Below are 20,363 nucleotides of genomic sequence, written 5' to 3'. Positions count from 1 at the left end.
TTGAGGTTGGGTACTGTGCCTGCTTTATTTATTTCACTGTGTTATACTTAGTCCTAGCATTACTCTTGCACATACAGGCTCATTTTTTTTTCTCAAAAGAATTGTTTATCTATATAAGAAGTATTTCTTTCTTCATTAAAATAAAAAGAAGTAAAATTAAAAATGGTTGATATTGAATGACTATTGCTCTGAACTTATCTGAAGGCTATTTAATGTTACATTTTGGTCAAGGTTAACATGTTTTCATTGACTAGAAGGTGTATCAAGAGTCCTTTAGTTTTTCATCAGATAGATTCTATTGTAGCAATATAACAGACATCTGAAATTTCAAGTTTGATTGTATTAGTCTGGGCTCTCCGGAAAAGCAGAATCAATAGGATGTGTGTGTGTGTGTGTGTGTGTGTGTGTATATATATATATATATATATCTCAGTGTAAGAATTGGCTAAGGTGGTTATGGAGGCTGACAAGTTCTGAGATCCGCAGGGTAAGCCAGCAAGCTGGAGACCAAAGGGAGCTGGTGCTGTACTAGTTTGAGTCTGAAGGCCTAAGAACCAGGAGAACTGAGGGTATAGCTCAGGTCAAAGACTCTCAAGCTCGAGACACAACCAGTGTTTCAACTTAGGTCCAAAGGCAGAAGAAAGCTAATGTCCCAGTTTGGAGGCAGTCAGGCAGGAGGAATTCTCAGGGGAGGGTTAGTCTTTTGTTCTGTTTGGGCCTTGAGCTGATTGGATGAGGCCCACCCATGTTGTGGCTAGCAAGTTCCTATAGTCAGTCAATGAATTCACATCTTAATCTCATTTGAATATATTCTCATGGATACACTCAGAATAATGTTTGACCAGATATCTGACACCCTATGATTCAGTCAGGTTGATACATAAAATATACCATCATATTGATCAAATGAACAAAATTTATTATAGATTTCTACTTTTTAGTCTTTTTTTTTTCTATTTCATTAGGGTGAGGAGGTTGCCTTATAATTTTCTTCAAATGCTGCAATTGACAAGGCATATTTAGATTTTTTTAAAAGATTTTTTTTATTTATTAGAAACAGCAAGAGAGAGAGAACATGAAGGCAGGTAAAGGCCGAGGGAGAAGCAAGCACCCTACTGAGCAAAGAACCTGATGCAGGGCTGGATCCCCGGACTCCAGGATCACGAGCTGAGCCAAAGGCAGGGCATGTTGAATCTGTGCCTGACTTTTCAGTCACTCCACACATCGAAGCTGCTCTTTCAGTCTCCTTTTCTACAACTTGTCTGCAATACCCAGTGTTCTAGCTAGGTTTGTTGCTTACCATAATCTAAGCTACGCTTGGTAATACTGTGACTTTGCTGACATTGTTTGCCCTATTTTAATAAACCCACTCCCTCTCAATCTTGTCTTGTCCCAAACTTTCCTAGTTTTCAAGGTTCAGAGTGAATCTCAAACACTGTTGTGAAACTGCCTCTGAGACTTCCATAGCTGCTGCTCTCCATGCAATTGTCTTGGCCCCTTTTACTTTTTATGGTAATTTAACCAGTTCCTATTCTGTTTCCACCAAAAGCATGTCAAGTCCTACAGAGCAGAAACTGGTATTGACTTTCTTGTGAGTGGTGGGGGGTGGGGGGGTCCTGCAGGATGGTGCACATGATGTGCTACAATAAATGCATTGAATGAACACTCGGTTTCTCTCATAGGTTTTTGAATTGACTTTTGGTATGTGAGTGGAGTGTGCTTGGCCTGATTCTGGTTCTCTTTCCAGGAAGCACATCTGCTTATCTACTCTGTCCTCTTATTTCCAGTCGGTTAAAATACTCTCAATTATTGGTTAACTTTTGATTTCTTAAGAATTTGTTGGGAATGGGAACTTGATTCCTCAGTCCTTTTTCTAGCAAGTTCCACTTTCCTGAATGACATTCTTGCCTTTATCATCTTATTAATTTACAGGAAAATGCCAGTTATTTTTCTTAGTTTTTAGTCCATTGGGTTCTTTGTGTCTGGCCCTCATGAGCAAGGTGTTGAGTCAGGTACTGAGATTTCTACATAGATGAATATGATGTAGTGCGTGCCCTCTGGGAGCAAGGAATCTTTGGGGAAGGGAGGAGGCAAGGGGAAGGAGAAATCTGTGTTTAGTGAAGTCTCCTGCCATTGAGAATAATATATATTTGGGGAATGATAATTTATATGTAATTTGAGGATATAATCCCTTCCCCCATGGAGTTTGCAGCCCAGTTGGGGGATGCATCTAAATAAATACAGATCAGGGTGGGAAATACTTTGATAGGGATAGCAAAGTTGGTTAGGGAGGCATGTGTGGGGAATCTGTTGCTCAAACTTGGTTATATAATAATTTGGTTGAAATTCTCTTTTCTGATGTGATATGGACCGGTACGTGGTCAGGTAATAGAAAAAGTTTGTGCTAGCAGGGAAAATAGAACTGATATTTCAACCATTTAATTTTAGTTTAAGTTTTGTAAGTATACATTGATTCTTTTTTAAAATAATAAATTTATTTTTTATTGGTGTTCAATTTACCAACATACAGAATAACACCCAGTGCTCATGCCGTCAAGTGCCCCCCTCAGTGCCCGTCACACATTCACCCCCACCCCCCACCCTCCTTCCCTTCCATCACCCCTAGTTCATTTCCCAGAGTTAGGAGTCTTTATGTTCTGTCTCCCTTTCTGATATTTCCCACACATTACTTCTCCCTTCCCTTATATTCCCTTTCACTATTATTTATATTCCCTAAATATATTCCCTAAATGAATGAGAACACATTGATTCTTTAATTTTTAAAACTATGGGCAGCCTGGGTGGCTCAGCAGTTTAGTGCCACCTTCAGCCCAGGGCGTGATAGTGGAGACCCGGGATCCAGTCCCACGTCGGGCTCCCTGCATGGAGCCTACTTCTCCCTCTGCCTGTGTCTCTGTCTCTGTCTCTATCTCATGAATTAATAAACAAAATCTTTTAAAAAAAATAAAATTTATGAACAAAGCCTTCATGATTCTGAGCATAGGTTTTCTCAGTAGAGTTTGCAACCATATATATTTTTTATAACCACTCCTTATAGTATTCAGTTTTGCTATTTTTATTTTTTTTTATTTTTTATTTTTTTTAGTTTTGATATTTTTAAAGTAATATGAGTAAAGCCTCCTTCTTGTAAAGCAAGTGGAGTATAAACTCCTTCCAGACTTATGATTTTCCCCCATCTTTTATAATTGCTTTCGTTCTGTAACTTTTTTTGTTTTTTTCCTCTTTTTTTTCCTTCTGTAACTTGACAATTCTTTTTACAGATTTACCTTTGAGTGTTTTTTAAAAATATACAGCTGATTTTCTTAGAAACAAATGAATTTTTTTCTAACTCGTATATCTTTGGTTTATGTAATATTTGGTTAAGTTATCGATTAAAATATCTTGTACAAGTGTTATAAACATATGTGGGAACACACACAAGGGACTCTCGCGACACAAGCATGCTAGTCAAGGGCTGAGGACAGAGGTGTGCCCGTAAAGCAGAGAGCAGGCTGCCAACTGAGAAGACTTTGCTTTGGACGTCATTCAGCTGACTTGATGCCGTGTCAGGTAAATCTGGGAATGAGTTAAGTGGAGGTCAGTTAAAAAACTTCTGATGTAAAATAGAGCAAAAATGCTCTGGGAACACAATATGCTCTCTAATTGCTTGCCTATAAAATAGCCACTCTGTTCTCTGTGACATAATCTTATTCTAAAGTTTCTTGGCCTGTCGAGATTGGTAATTTATCTAAGTAAAATAGTTGAGGTATACCTTTTTTTTCCTGTGAAAAGTACCTGTTTCCTAGGATCAGATCACATGTTTTCTGTGTAACAGATTTTTCTTTTTATTCTTCTTGTCTTTTCTGTTGACTTTTTTTCCATGTCAGATTTTTTTTTTGTAAGATACTTTAAAGATTACTGTCTTTGCCTGAGCCCCTCAGAGAAACATAGCATATATGTTAGTGATTTGTGGTTGTTGTTTTTTATTTATGGACTTAGTTTTTTTTGTCTAATATAGTATCCCATTCCTAGGAATCCTATTAAATTGTTTCCTTGCTGTGTGGCTGATTATTAGCTGTGATTAGAAACCATCAGAGACCATTTTAGTGTCACCTGGATGGCTCAGTTGGTGAAGCATTTGACTCCTGATTTCACCTCAGGTCATGATCTCATGGATTGTGGGATCCAGCCCTGAGTAGGATTCCACACTCAGCAGGGAATCTGCTTCTCTCCTTCTTGCTCTCCCTCTTCCCCTCCATTGTTTTCTCTCTCACAAATAAATAAATAAATCTTTTTTAAAAGAAAAGAAAAGAAAAGAAACATTTACATTTGTTTGAAACTTCACTTTTTAATAGGACCCGATGAGTGTGCCGTAAATATGAAATTAACTTATTTTGCACAGTTCACTCTTTTGAATACACCTGTCATTTTTCTGCTTCACATAAATTTCCTTGATTAAAAGATGCTTCATTTTTACCAAGGGAATAATTTAAAAAGTATTATTTTGCTTAAGTCATTGTATCAGTCAACTTTTGCCAAGAAGACTGCTCAAACAAATAACCTTAAAGTCTTAGCGGTTTCTAGCAACAAAGATTTAGCTCTTGTCCATGCAAGTGTGGGGTACAGGAGGCTGTGACTCTTTCCAGCATTTGGTTCCACTTGATGTGTAAGGGAACAACACTTACAAGAGACATGCATTTTCTGGCAGAAGGGAAAGAACAGTCCCCCAAACATGACGACTCTTAAAGCATTCTCTTGGACATGATTCACTTTGCTTCCAGTCACATTTCATGTGTCAGTACAAGTCATTTGGTCAAGCCTGATACAGTACACACCTCATACACACACACCACTCTGGGCTAGATCACAACTTGGTACAGTGCCCCCTCCTGGGATGGGAGTAAATAAATAGGAATGCAATGCTCTGTTACAGTCAGGTCTTTTTTTAGGTTTTAATAATAAATTTATTTTTCATTGGTGTTCAATTTGCCAACATACAGAAAACACCCAGTGTTCATTTTAAAGATTTTTTGTTTTGTTAGAGGAGTATTAAGGATATATTTTGTGAATTTTATTGTGGAAATAATTTTTTCCTGATATTTTTCAGCTTTATATTTTGAACTCTGTAGAACTGATGTTAATATACAGGTTGAGATTGAATTAGGATCTTTGTAAGGAAGAATTAAGTGAAAGGACATTACATATGGAATTCTTACTTCCTACTTCATTATATTTTATTTTCTCCACCTTTATCACTTGTCTCCTACTTCTATTGATAATTGAGCGGGAGTTCAAACTTTTTTCGTCCATACTGGTATAGTTTCAGTTTGTAACTTTAGGAATTTTGAAGACTATTTCCTATTGTATTGATTAGTCATTAGTCAATTTGGCTGGATAATCTGACGCTATCTACTACCATTTCAATACACTAAATTATGCCTTTGCCAATTTCATAGTCATGTTTTGTTTTTTTTTTTTTTAACAGCATCCACATGTGGACAACAGTCTCCCAGCAAGTAAAGAGAAACCAAGTTAAGTCACAGACAGGTGCAGCTGAAATACCAAATCACGCATGGCCTTTTCTAGAGTTATATTTACTTGTGCACAGTGGGGACTATATTTCCTTACAAAACAAGAGATAGTTACATTTGCTGTTTTGAAATAGCAGAACTGAACCTCAAATGCATGAGAATATGAAATCTTAGTGGGGTATGGTACTTGAAAAGGGACAGTGGGCAACTTGTCAGAGAAATTGGAGATTTGTGAGTGATGCTGGATGTTGGAAGGAGATAGGAAGTTTGAAAAGTAGATACATCTAGATATCCAGGAGTAAATGTTTTGTGATAGTGATGGAATCAGAAAGAATTAGACTGGAAGGCATTGTGAGTTTATTTGGTCCTAGCTATTGCCACAATACAGAAGCAGTTCCATTGGTAAAAGCTTATCAAATGGTGGCTTACATTATCCTGTGTAATTTCAGAGAAGTCCCCTCCCCCAATCTTCCAAGATTGTGTATTCCAGTTTTTCACTGTCATATCCCACTTAAGTGTGTTTCTTAATTCCATACCAACTGTCCTTTTCAAAGGGTGAGGTCTGAGAGGGGCAGCAATGATCACATCATCCTGTATATGCATTTCTCTTTAACGTCATTAAAGCTCTTGGGAAAGATGTTATTTCACCTGTGATTGAATCTAGTTCTGAAAGGGATGAGATTACAAAGTCTACCTACACCATTTTACAGATTAAGTGAAAGAGTTTCAAAGATGATGAGACTCGCCCAAGGTGAAAGGGCCCAAATGGGAAAGCCAAAGCCAGAAGAACAATCTTGTCTCCTAATTAAGTGTTCTTACTTTGTATATGACATATAAGTGGCTATTTCATGAGTATATTAATATCAGATGTACATAACAGAATATAAGTTTTCTTCCTGCACATAACATTGAGGTAGCATAGTTAATAATAGGTGTCTGGCCAAAGAAAGGAAATTGTTTTGTGAGTCATTGAAAAGTAAGCATAAGAAATAAAAGAAATATATGAGGACAAATTCCATTTAGCTGTCAAACGCATTGGGTTGTTTTAGCCTCCTTTAAGAAATGTTTTATCCAGGAAAATTGAAAGCTATATATAGATTAACTCATTCTATTTCACTCCTGAGTTCACTACGCCTGTTCTTCTCATGGTTCTAGTTATAGGCTGGCTCTAGGATTTGCTAAGTGTGAGCTTTACAATTGTTTATCATCACTTAGTCTCAACTCTCCCATTGGTAAAATGTGCACAGCTTGGAGGTGTTCTTCTGGGAGATGGACCCAGATTTTTTTGAATTTTTTTAATAAATTAATTTTTATTGGTGTTCAATTTACCAACATACAGAAAAACACCCAGTGCTCATCCCGTCAAGTGTCCCCCTCAGTGCCCGTCACCCATATCCCCCCACCCCCCGCCCTCCTCCCCTTCCACCACCCCTAGTTCGTTTCCCAGAGTTAGGAGTCTTTATGTTCTGTCTCCCTTCCTGATATTTTTTGAATTTTTTAATCCAGAATTACTCTTTTAGGTAGGTGCTATTGATCCTATTTTGTAGATAAGGTAATAAATGAAGTTAAGATAACCTTTCCTGAGGATACATTGCTAATAAGTTGTATACCAGAATCCCAAGTCAGGTCTATCTGATTCCAAGGCAGAGTCTCTCCACCCAGTGTACTTGGAAATGCACTTGACTTTTTCATCCATCTCTCAGAAGGTGAAAGCCTGATAAAGTACGTGATATTTTTAGACAATTGCCAAGTGCTATATCAATGTGAGGTATTGTTGTTTCTTTTATGTGTTCTTAGCCACTTATTGGAAAATAGCAGTACGATCCAAGGCATAAATAAGTTTTCTATTTTCTGCTTTATGGATGAGGAAATTGAGGCCCATGGGATAAGGAAGGATATCTACATAGGCAGAAAGTAAGAGAGTAGTGTCAGTTCCTAGTCTAGTTCTAAAGCCCATCGTCCAGTCTTTCTCCTTATTCTTCTCTAGACCTGAGTTTTTATTCTGGCATAGGGGCTGATTCCATCACTATGTACTGATTCCTGTGTTGGAACTTCCCAATCAGCTAAGACACTAGCGAGGTAAGAGTAGGTTACTAGTAAGGAAAGAGGTAATGACACTGATGATAGTATTTTTTAAAGACTATATGCATGCAGGTAATCATTCAAACTTCATGACAGTTGGATATAACACTATATGGCAACCCTTCCATACTTTATGAATTCAGAAACGGTCATTGTGGTGCATTAGGATTTTGGCAGAGCACCCGCCTCAAGAGAATACTCTGTAGCAGCTCTACCATAAGGCACTATCTCCAGTTTTCCTGTTGAATCATTCCAGCCAGGTTACTTACTACATTTTTCTGGGCTTGTTTATCTTCATTTCCTAAGTTTGTTTGAAAAACCCTAACAACTAGGACATTCAGAGAAGCTCTTGTATGTGCAAATTTGCCTGTAAATCTGAATTCTCTATGAGATGTTACTACCAAAATGTTGAATCTAATAAAACTGTAAGCCACCATGATTTTTGTGTGTCATTCAGAGATACAGATCAACATTCTCCTGTACTTTACTTTTTTGAATCAATTATCAGTCCAAAGGAAGAGCTTTGCAAGTAGTTTGTTACTAAAATGATTTATTTTTTGGATTTAGGTACACATGATGATTCTCTCAATTCTTTGAACCTCTCAGTTGCCTGTTCTTTTTTCTCTTTCTGGACCAGGGTTTTGGAAATTCATTTAAGGTTTGTTTGTAGTTCCCTGTCGTATAACATGAAAGTTCTAACTTAATTTTAATATTCTAGTTTAAATTTAATATTAATAATTAGATCACCGATAGCATATTGTTCTCTAGATGCAGAAATGACACCATTACCTAATAAACTTCTTTTTGCTGCATTTACAGGCCTCCACAAGATGTTACTGCATTGGGCAAATTGATGATGTGGAATTCACTTTTAGAAAGTTAGATAATTAGCCTTTCCTTTGATATATATGACTGTCTCTATTTGTAATATATATTTTATGTATATTTTATGTATATGTATTTTGTTTGCCAGGTAACTGAATATTGTCAGATTCCTTTTTCAGTATCTAGATCAGTTGGAAATTTAAAAAAAACATCAATGGTAACTTTGAATTGGCACGTGGTACTCAATGTATCTTAAAATGATTTTTTCTTAATCACTATTAGAAACAAATGAATAGGGCACCCTGGGTGGCTCAGCAGTTTAGCCTCTGCCTTTGGCCAGGGCCTGATCGTGGAGACCCAGGATCGAGTCCCACATTGGGATCCCTGCATGGAAAGCCATAAACTACCAGAACTGGAACAGGAAGAAATAGCAAATCTGAACAGGCCAATAACCAGGGAGGAAATTGAAGCAGTCATCACAAACCTTCCAAGACACAAAAGTCCAGGGCAAGATGGCTTCCCTGGGGAATTGTATCAAACGTTTAAAAAAGAAACCATACCTATTCTACTAAAGCTGTTTGGAAAGATAGAAAGAGATGGAGTACTTCCAAATTTGTTCTATGAGGCCAACATCACCTTAATTCCGAAACCAGATAAATACCCCACCAAAAAGGAGAATTATAGACCAATATCCCTGATGAACATGGAGGCAAAAATTCTCAACAAGATACTAGCCAATAGGATCCAACAACACATTAAGAAAATTATTCACCATGACCAAGTAGGATTTATCCCTGGGACACAAGGCTGGTTCAACACTTGTAAAACAATCAGTGTGACTCATCATATCAGCAAGAGAAAAACCAAGAACCATATGACCCTCTCATTAGATGCAGAGAAAGCATTTGACAAAATACAGCATCCATTCCTGATCAAAACACTTCAGAGTGTTGAGATAGAGGGAACTTTCCTCGACATCTTAAAAGCCATCTACGAAAAGCCCACAGCAAATATCATTCTCCATGGGGAAGCACTGGGAGCCTTTCCCCTAAGATCAGGAACAAGACAGGGATGTCCACTCTCACCACTGCTATTCAACATAGTACTGGAAGTCCTAGCCTCAGCAATCAGACAACAAAAAGATATTAAAGGCATTCAAATGGCAAAGAAGAAGTCAAACTCTCCCTCTTCACCGATGACATGATAATCTACACAGAAAACCCAAAAGCCTCCACCCCAAGATTGTTAGAACTCATACAGGAATTTGGTAGCGTGGCAGGATACAAAATCAATGCCCAGAAATCAATGGCATTTCTATCCACTTATAATGAGACTGAAGAAAGAGAAATTAAGGAGTCAATCCCATTTACAATTGCACCCAAAATCATAAGATATCTAGGAATAAACCTAACCAAAGAGGTAAAAGATCTATACCCTAAAAACTATAGAACACTTCTGAAAGAAATTGAGGAAGACACAAAGAGATGGAAAAATAGTCCATGCTCATGGATTGGCAGAATTAACATTGTGAAAATGTCAATGCTACCCAGGGCAATTTACACGTTTAATGCAATCCCTATCAAAGTACCATGGACTTTCCTCAGAGAGTTAGAACAAATTATTTTCAGATTTGTGTGGAATCAGAAAAGACCCCGAATAGCCAGGGGAATTTTAAAAACGAGAACCATATCTGGGGGCATAACAATGCCAGATTTCAGGTTGTACTACAAAGCTGTGGTCATCAGGACAGTGTGGTATCGGCACAAAAACAGACACATAGATCAATGGAACAGAATAGAGAATCCAGAAGTGGACCCTCAACTTTATGGTCAACTAATATTCGATAAAATAGGAAAGACTATCCATTGGAAGAAAGACAGTCTCTTCAATAAATGGTGTTGAGAAAATTGGAGATCCACATGCAGAAGAATGAAACTAGACCACTCTCTTGCACCATACACAAAGATAAACTCAAAATGGATGAAAGATCTAAATGGAGACAAGATTCCATCAAAATCCTAGAGGAGAACACAGGCAACACCCTTTTCGAACTTGGCCACAGTAACTTCTTGCAAGATACATCCACAAAGGCAAAAGAAACAAAAGCAAAAATGAACTATTGGGACTTCATCAAGATAAGAAGCTTTTGCACAGCAATGGATACAGTCAACAAAACTAAAAGACAACCTACAGAGTGGGAGAAGATATTTGCAAATGACGTATCAGATAAAGGGCTAGTTTCCAAGATCTATAAAGAACTTCTTAAACTCAACACCAAAGAAACAAACAATCCAATCATGAAATGGGCAAAAGACATGAAGAGAAATCTCACAGAGGAAGACATGGACATGGCCAACATGCACATGAGACAATGCTCTGCATCACTTGCCATCAGGGAAATACAAATCAAAACCACAATGAGATCCCACCTCACACCAGTGAGAATGGGGAAAATTAACAAGGCAGGAAACAACAAATGTTGGAGAGGATGCGGAGAAAAGGGAACCCTCTTACACTGTTGGTGGGAATATGTACTGGTGCAGCCACTCTGGAAACTGTGTGGAGTTCCTCAAAGTGTTAAAAATAGACCTGCCCTACGACCCAGCAATTGCACTGTTAGGGATTTACCCTAAAGATTCAGATGCAATGAAACGCCAGGACACCTGCACCCTGATATTTCTAGCAGCAATGTCCACAATAGCCAAACTGTGGAAGGAGCTCGGTCTCCATCGAAAGATGAATGGATAAAGAAGATGTGGTCTATGTATACAATGGAATATTACTCAGCCATTAGAAACGACAAATACCCACCATTTGCTTCAACATGGATGGAACTGGAGGGTATTATGCTGAGTGAAATAAGTCAGAGAAGAACAAAAATAATATGTTCTCATTCTTTTGAGGAATATAGATAATAGTGAAAGGGAGTAGAAGGCAAAGGAGAAGAAATGGGTAGGAAATATCAGAAAGGGATACAGAACATAAAGACTCCTAACTCTGGGAAATGAACTAGGGGTGGTGGAAGGGGAGGAGGGCGGGGGGTGGGGGCGAATGGGTGACGGGCACTGAGGGGGACACTTGACGGGATGAGCACTGGGTGTTTTTCTGTATGTTGGTAAGTTGAACACCAATAAAAATTAATTTATTAAAAAAAGAAAAAATTTATTTCTCACAAACAGAGCATGTTGCAGCATTAAACAAATCTTCCTCATTTCTCACATTTGCATAATGACTTTCTCGGATCTAATCCCCAAATATGTTAACATCAGTCTTAAATTCCCGTTCTGTTAGGTGATACTCCTACGTCTATATCCTGACACTGTTGCACAGTGATGTTCAGAATTCACAATCAGGGTTTGCTAAACCTGCCTGTATCTCTAACTGCTACCCCAAAGTTCTTATCAATATTTTTCCCTACTTGAAAGTGTCTCCCCACTGAGGACATCGCTTCCCCTAAAGTCCTGTCAATTGAAGGCTATGTCCTCCATTGCCCTCTTCCCACAAATGCCTGGAACGCAGAAGGCAAGAGGTGGGGAGAGGTGGGTGGGGGTGGGGGCATAGTTGTTCCTCTGGAGGCTCAGGAATTGTAACAAGACCTGTAATCATTGCTGTGACCAGGCTCTCTCCCTCCTCCTTTCTAAAATTTCATGTTTTTTACAATAATCTTGAGGAATTACCCATATGTATTGCACTCACTATATTCCTCCCTACTTATAAGCCTTTTATTACTCCTTTGTGTTTCCTCTTATTCCTTGAAGACTTACACCACAATTCTTATCAAAATCCTTGATAATTTTTTTATCTACATTGATGACTTTTGATCCTGGTGTCTCACTCAGTGACTCCATGTCCTTCTCTCCAGTGGATTTGGCTCTCAGCATGCTTCAGCTACTCACATAATCATGCCTATGTTTGTAATTACTAATTTCCACTGCCTTAAGAACCCAGCTCACCAATCACCAGCTCCTATCTTTCCAGCTTACTTCTTCTAGTACTCTAATTCCAAAAATGCCACAGACCCACTTGGACTTTCGGTCCATCATTTCTACTGCATTTTCGATGTTCTTTATGACCTCATCCTTGTGCCTTCCTTTTCAATATTACTAGCTTAAATTCCATGGAAGGTTTAATTTCTTTCAGGCATGTACCTGTAACTCCGTTATGCAATGCTCCCTTCAGAGCATTTGCTTGAATAATCACAATCCTAGTTTAAAACAAATTTCCTCCTCCTTGGGATCTGAACTCACAAAGTTTCATGCAGCTAAAGAAAAACACATACCATGTGAGTTCTGTGATCATTTGAGTCTCACCACAAGTAGGACTTTAATGGCACCCAATATATTTTTCCTATTCTGTTCACTCTTCTGCATTCCTGGAAGACTAGGCCAGACCTCTTCTCAAATTAATAATGCATCCTCACCGATCCTTACTGAGTCTATGACTTCTTATTCTTCTCCATTTCTCAGAGAAAACAAACAAATAGAAAGAAATAAGAGATGTTCCATAAACTCCTGCCACCATATTTGCTCCCCCCCTTTTAGGTTAGAAAAGGATTTGGGCACAAGATTGTCTTTTCAAAATTTTGTTTTGTTTAAAAAATACCCATATGCAGAATGGATACTTATCTCTTATTTATATAAATCTAGTATCTAAAACTTACAGGTCGAGATTCCAGTGTAAGTGCTAAATAAATGAAAGACTTCATCAATGAAGGATCAGTGAGCTAAAAATTAAAAGTTGAGAGGTAAATATTTGTCAAAGAAAGAATGCATGTCACTCTTATTTGCATTCTATTTAATCATTTATCCATAATACAAATATCCATTAACCCCTGTTGTGTCTATGAAAGTACTGAGTAAATATTTTCTGGGTGAATAAGTGAATCCATTGATAGGGAATCAGGAGGAGGAGTTTCTAAAACATAGCACAAAATTCCAGGAAACTTTTATTTGATTTTTTTAATTTGAATTCAATTTGCTGGAGTGTCTGGGTGGGCTCAGGTCATGATCCTGGGACGCTGGGATTGAGCCCGACATCAGGGATTCCTGCTCAAGCAAGGAGCCTGCTTCTCACTCTCTGCCTCTTCCCTCTGCTCATTCTCTCTCTCTCTCAGTAAATAAATAAATAAAATCTTAAAAATAAACAAATTAAATTTGCAACATCTAGTATAACACCCAATGCTCATCACATCCCATGCCCTCCTTAATCCCCATCACCCTGTTACCCTATCCTCCCCACCCACTTTCCTTCAGCAACACTCAGTTTGTTTCCCAGAGTTAAAGAGTCTCTCATCATTTGACCAGGAAACCTTTAATAAAATAGTTAAATAATCCTTTTTCTAAGAGAGCTATTCCAACACAAGATTATGAATTATTAGTAATTATTTCCCCAAATGAAGATGATTCTATCAGTGGTATCAATGGTACTACAGAATTTACTGTATTAGATGAGATCTTTTTTTTTCATTTAAAAATAGTTATAATAGCCATTTTTCAGAATGATGTGCAAATATATTTTATCTTATAAGAAACTGGCCATTTATACAGTCAAAAAATCTAAATATAATCTAATATAAAAACACTGTGTCATTCATTTTTCTCTTATATAAATGGTATATTTTTAAAAAGTGGTTATATAAAATATGTGGTTAGAATAATTCTTAAAGAAAAAACTGGGTCATAGAACTAGAAGACAATATAGGAGAACACCTAGATAATCTTGGGTATGGTGATGCCTTTTTGATATAACACAAGACACAACCCATGAAAGAAATAATTGATAAGCTGAACTTCATTAAAATGAAAAGCTTTTGCTCAATGAAATTCAATGTCAAGGGAATTAGAAGACAAGGTATAGACCAGGAGAAAATATTTGCAACCAATTAAATAATGGGCCAAAGACCTTAAAATATATACAGATATAAAACAAGCATATGAAAAATAGTCCACATTATATGCCCACAGAAAAATGCAGAAGATACCACAAAATACCTAGTAGAATTCCTAAAATCTGGAACACTGGCAACACTAATTGCTGGTGAGGATGTGAACCAATGGGAACATGCTCATACACTGCTGATGAGATGCAAAATGGTCTAGCCATATTGGAAAGCAATTTGACAGGTTCTTATAAAACTAAACGCACCATTTGATCCAGCAACCACTCTTCCTGGCATTTACTCAGAAAAGTTTTAAATGTGTCCACACAAAAACATACACATAGATCTTTAAGTCATAATTGCCAAAACTTGGTAACAACCAAGATATCCATCATTTTTTAATTTTTTTATTCTTTTTCAGTAGGTAAATGGAAAAATAACTATGGTACATCTGACAAGGGAATTTTATTCAGTGCTAAGAGGAAATCAGCTTTCAAGCCATGAAAAGACACAGAGAGACCCTAAGTACATATTACGAAGTGAATGACACCAGTTGAAAAGACTATAGACTGCGTGATTATGACTAAATGATATTCTGGAAAAAGTAAAAATATGGAAATAGTAAAAATGTCAACAGTGGCAGAAGAAAGGATAAATGTACAGAGCACATGTTTAGGGCAGTGGAACTACTCTATATGATTTTAGAATGATGGATAAGTGTCATTATATGATTGTCTAAGCCCACGGAATGCACAACAGCAAGCACTAACCTCGAGGTTAATTCTGGACTCTGGGTGATTTTGATGTTCAATGTAGATTCATCATTGGTAACAAATGCACTACCTAGTGAGTGATGCTGATAATGCAGGAGGCCACGTGTGTGTGTCAGTGGGCAATGTGTGGAAAATCTCCATGATCCTCCCAGTCCTGCTGTGAAGCTTACATTGCTCTAAAAAATAAAGTTTAAAAAAAGAATATATTTTTCAATTGCAGTTTAAGTCTGAAATGTTTTCATAATTTAAACCCAACACCGATCACCTTTTTTTCCACTAAAAGTTGAGACAAACAACTAACAAATGTGTTAGAACACATTTTTATATTATAGACATGAGACCCAATCTCAGCAAATAAAAGGCACTTAGTTGAGTTGATGATTACAACTAGCCCCATCTGCCCCATTCATGGAATGAATTACAAGTATGCTATAAAAATACATTTTTCTATAGAAGATTTATTTCCTTAAACAGCAATTTTTAAAATTTGGGACTAGTTTCCAACCAGACATTAAGAATGAACATCTCAATTTATCACCAGTTAACGTGAATGCATTACATTTGGAGAATATGTAATATCCTTATTATAGATGAGTTATATGAAGATTGCTTCCAAAGGGAAAAATGTGTTGTAGATTCTTTATATTGTCCTGTTACCAGTTTGATTCCTAGATTCAAAACAATGGATTATAAAATACATTACCACTTTTTTAAAAAAGTAACTAAGAAACTTAACTTTGATAAAATATTCAAAAGGAAATGCACTGTGCCCTTAAATCAGCATATATGCTTTGCCACTCTTGACAATGATGAACACATAGCACAGCTAAATAAAATATCATTTCCAGCAAATACCTGAATCATAGAACTCCCTATGGGATTTTCTTTCTCAGGGAGTAAAATTTAATAGTCAAAACTTTCCAAACAGAGCAAGGTGCTCTAAAAACAAAGTTTTACAAATTTTACAAGTACTACAGTTAGTTTTTTTATACAGATTAATTAGTAGTATATTAAATCTAACTGATACATGGATGACTACTGACAAACTATGATTTAAGGAATTGTGTCAGGGTAACCCCCCTAAGGAAGCAACTTGCTTTGGGTTTTTGTGAACAAGATCCAGGACTCTGGCAGAAAAAAACCCACAAAGGCTGAAGGGGCTGCTGTTAATACTTCAAATGACCAGCATGTCTCCCAAAGGAGTGGAAGGATGGGAAGGGAAGAAAAACGACCAGGGTCCACAATCCCTTTGAATCACCTCCTTAAAACCCTTCCATCACATATCTGGTTTTGACGAGCTCTATGTCAGGTGAGGTGCAGAAAAACAGGATAGAAATGGGGATGGGAGGAAAGCTAACAAAACTACCATAAAAGTAAAAGAGAAAGAAATACCATAGGATATCATCAAGGGGAGACGGCATCAAACATCAGCAGGCATGTCCGCCCACTGGATTCTGTTCAACAGCACACCTTTAAATACTAAGGTCATATGTTGGATGTGGGAGTGTAACAGGTCTCCTTCAAGGTAGGTCTCTGGGCCTGTCTTTATAGATGCATAAGCACATCCAAGGACACTGGGTAATAAGATTTTCTTCTCTATTATCAGGCAATTTCAGTATCAAGTGATTTGCTTGTTTGATTATATTGATTTTGCATCTTAGCAGCAGGTAGAAAGAATCAGTGTGAAAAGGTCAGCATGTCAAGGGAAGAACTGCAAATCTTAGACTAATCGTTATAGTAATGAAAAATACTCAAAGTCAGTGACACTGACATACTAAAGCCAGTTGAGCTTTGTCTACCCCATTTTTGTCCAGCCCAATGCATTTTAATTACTGACTTACCTTTGTAGTACATTGCCAGCTGGAATCTTACTTAACAACTCTATGTATCTTGTTCTACTTCATAACTAACATTTTGTTTTTTAATCTTGTGTTTTGTAGGTGCACAAATTACATTAGTGTACACGTGCATTTGGAGAGTTCTTTTTATGAAATTATCACTATTTGTTCTTTTAGGTTTGACTCTGTTGAATGCAAGGCTACATTCGTTAAAAGGTCCATAGTTTGGGGCAAAATCTGAACCATCCTAGCTACAAATCCCCAAAAGCCCCTCTCATTACCCTAATGAAGAATGTGAATATGTATCAGTCAAGGTCCAAGCAGAGCAGATGGCATATTCAAAAGATTAACTGAAAGAAACGTAACTAAGGGGCTATTAAGGGAATAACCAAGGTCAAGTTAAATACCACATTTCCAGCAAAAGCAAGAAACCCCACCACCTACCCTTAGGCCCAAAGTACATGGAAAGGGCAAAGCAGGATGGTGGTCTAGCCAAACGGAAGCTAGACCCGTGTGAGAGCAGCCTTTACACAGAACCTGAGGCCAAAGGGTGAGAATGCTTCCTTCCATGAAGAAAGGGAACAAATGCTTCAGCCTCTCAGCTGCCATGCTTGGACTCTCTTCCCCCCAAACCCACTAGGAAGCCAGGCAGCAAGGGAGTGTGGGTAACACAGGTTGAGGGATCTCCTCGGACATGGAGCAGAGAGGAAACATGAAGTGCATGACTTTGATACAGCAAATGCAAGTGATAAAAAGAGGAGAAAATGTCATGTTGAATTATTTTCAAGAGATTAAAAAAAATAATAGGTAAATTTTCATTTTCCCGGTAATGACGGACTAGCTCGTAGCAATCTATATAATATCCTCTCAAAACGAAGCAAAAAACTAAGGAAAAAACTAGAAATTATTCAAGCAAGCAGACAATAAAAATCAACCATCTATTTAAAGGCAATGAAAAATTAGCAAGTAAGTGTGTGCTTGAAAGGTGATTATGGCAGGAGAAGAGATGCTCACAGGGGAAGACTTGGTGCCACACGTCGCTCTTCATGACAAGCAAACATCCATTTCTAAGATGAGAGGGAATAGCTGAGAAGCTGAGCAGGATGGCTGCTAAGGGACGGAGACCATAAATGGAGTTTCTCCACATTTCTGAAGACTGGTAGGTGCAACCCAGACGCCAAGGATGCTAAGCCCGCCATGCCTGAGTAACAAGATCTCCCTGCAAGTGAGACTTGGGCAAGGGAGCACCGCTGCCTCCTCCAGGAACCCAGCGACCCCGAGGCCATGCAGGCCAGAGGGCTGGGGCCCTGCAGCAGTGGGCAGCTCCAGCACCAGGACGGCACACAGGGCTTGCCACTGAGTAGGGCCCCTTACAAATTCCCAAGAATTTCATGTAGGACTTCTGAAAACAAGTAACCACAGGAGTAAGGGAGAAGCAGAAATACACCAGGACTTAAAAGCACTAAACTCAGCCTTGATCGAGCTTGACCTGACTTGTACTAAGATGATACGTCCATATGCTGACTACAGGCTGAAGATAATGTATCATCTAGAGCTCTGAGAGTTTTTCATATTAATTAAGTCTCCGACTTCATAAGATGTTAATAGACACGGCAAGAGATACAGCTAAGAGCAAAAAACAGCAGTAGAAGTAGACTCAGTGCTGATTCAGATGTTGGAATTCTCAGACACAAATGACAAAATAATGACAACTAAGGTGCTCAGGAAAGAGCTGGTAATCTGTTAAATTTCACCAGAGAACTAGAGGCTATGAAAATGGTCTAATGTAAACTCTAGGCATAAAAAATACAGTAATGAAATTATGAACTCAAAGGTCTTATTAAACATAATATTGGCAAATGTCAGCCTACGGTCCAAGTGCAGAATACTTGATAATGGATTTTGTATTGGAACAGGTCATAGCCACGTGGTTACATAATGTGTCTGACTCTCTGTGTATTAGGATGCCCAGTTTTCTACCTGTATGTCCTAAGCATAAGATATTTCTTATCTAGTCTTTTACAAAAAAAAAAAAAAGTCACTCATCCATGGATTAGGTAAAGAAGAATGGAGGATTGGAATAAAGTTCAGGAGAAAATATCCAGACTAGAGCACCAGAAGAGCTTTTACATGTGAACAAAGAGAAGGAAGAAAAAGATAAAATGTGTGTATATGGAATAACGTCTAATTTATGTAATTGCAAATGAAGCAACACAGAAGAGAGAAGGTGATGCTAACATAATACTTGAAGAAATAATGGCTGAGATTTTCTAAAAATGATAAAATGCATCATCTATAGATTCAAGAATGATAGATCCCAGGCAGGTAAACACAAAGAAGCAAACTAGCATAAGACATATGAATCTGAGCATATTAAAATATAAGTTAAAAAGAAATTAGAAACTGAAAAGCAGCCAGGGGTGGGAGCATTAAGAGAAGTTTAGCCTTCATGGAGTAACAATAAAATTGACAGTTAAGTATTATCATCTTAAATGATGAAAGCCAGAAGGCAATGGAATAACCTTTAAATTCCAGAAAGAACATGACTGCCAAACAGAATTCTATATCTGTATCTTTTGGACTGAAGAATAGAAATCAATATCTCCAACCAAAATAAGATGGAGTGAATTCATCAGCAGCACACTCTCATTTGAAAGAGTTACGAAAATTACTTTTTCCAGGACAAAAATACGATAACAGAGAGAAACACTAAAATCATTAAGGTATAGAGTAATGGAAAGAAAAAATGTGTGGGCAAATATAAGTAAATTATGACCCTAAAAGCAGAAACAATAGCTCATGGAGTATAAAATGCATGTAAAATTAAAATACACGAACTACATAGAGCCTATGATCCAGAACTCCATCCCTAAAGTCCATGCGGAGGGCACTTACACACACAACCAAAAAGACAGGGATAATCAGGTTCATTAAAATAATAATTTTTCTCATCATTGAAAACAAGGTAAATGCACCTTCAGAGAATTTCTTCTAATTACAGGTAAGATGTCCAGAACAGCAAGAGACCATCATTGCACTTTAAGAGCGAGAAGGAGTCAAACTGTAAAAGCCTTTGTGTTTTTAAGCCCATTTTAGAGGCAAAGGTCTCAGGAAGGCTCAAGGTGTCAACTGACATGAAGAGAGACATTTCCCAGGGCAAAGGGGCTGGGACTGGGGAGAAGGGCTGGTCACTGTGAGCAAGCTCCCCCAGGGATGGGGAAGAGGGTGGGGTCACAGGAGCACCCTCCTCTGGGGATGGAGAGGAGGGAGGGCAGGTCACAGGAGCACCCTCCCCTGGGGATGGAGAGGAGGACTGGGTCACGGGAGCACCCTACCCCAGGGATGGAGAGGAGGGCCAGTCACAGGAGTACCCTCCCACCCACCAGGCCCTCCCGGGGCCCTGTCCTGTGTCCTGCCCCTGGAGCATCCTGGTGTG

General features: G+C 38.1%; 1 long non-coding RNA gene across 2 annotated transcripts in view; it reads left to right on the top strand.

Annotated features, from left to right (window-relative positions):
* LOC140598533 (uncharacterized) overlaps nucleotides 1–15,308 on the top strand; it is a 45,599-nt gene extending 30,291 nt beyond the window's left edge. Inside the window, exons 3-4 of one of the 2 annotated variants that reach the window (XR_012000971.1) lie at nucleotides 5,486–8,271; nucleotides 14,738–15,308. This is a non-coding gene — a long non-coding RNA (uncharacterized lncRNA). Of the gene's footprint in view, nucleotides 1–5,485; nucleotides 8,272–8,432; nucleotides 8,492–14,737 lie in introns of those variants that run through there. The other variant, XR_012000970.1, reaches the window with a different exon arrangement.
* Nucleotides 15,309–20,363: the final 5,055 nt, after the last annotated feature.

This window comes from Vulpes vulpes, chromosome 4 (assembly GCF_048418805.1).
Source record: "Vulpes vulpes isolate BD-2025 chromosome 4, VulVul3, whole genome shotgun sequence".
Classification (NCBI taxonomy): domain Eukaryota; kingdom Metazoa; phylum Chordata; class Mammalia; order Carnivora; family Canidae; genus Vulpes; species Vulpes vulpes.
Note: the sequence above shows the minus strand (reverse complement) of the source record. Positions and strands in the feature narration are given on the sequence as shown.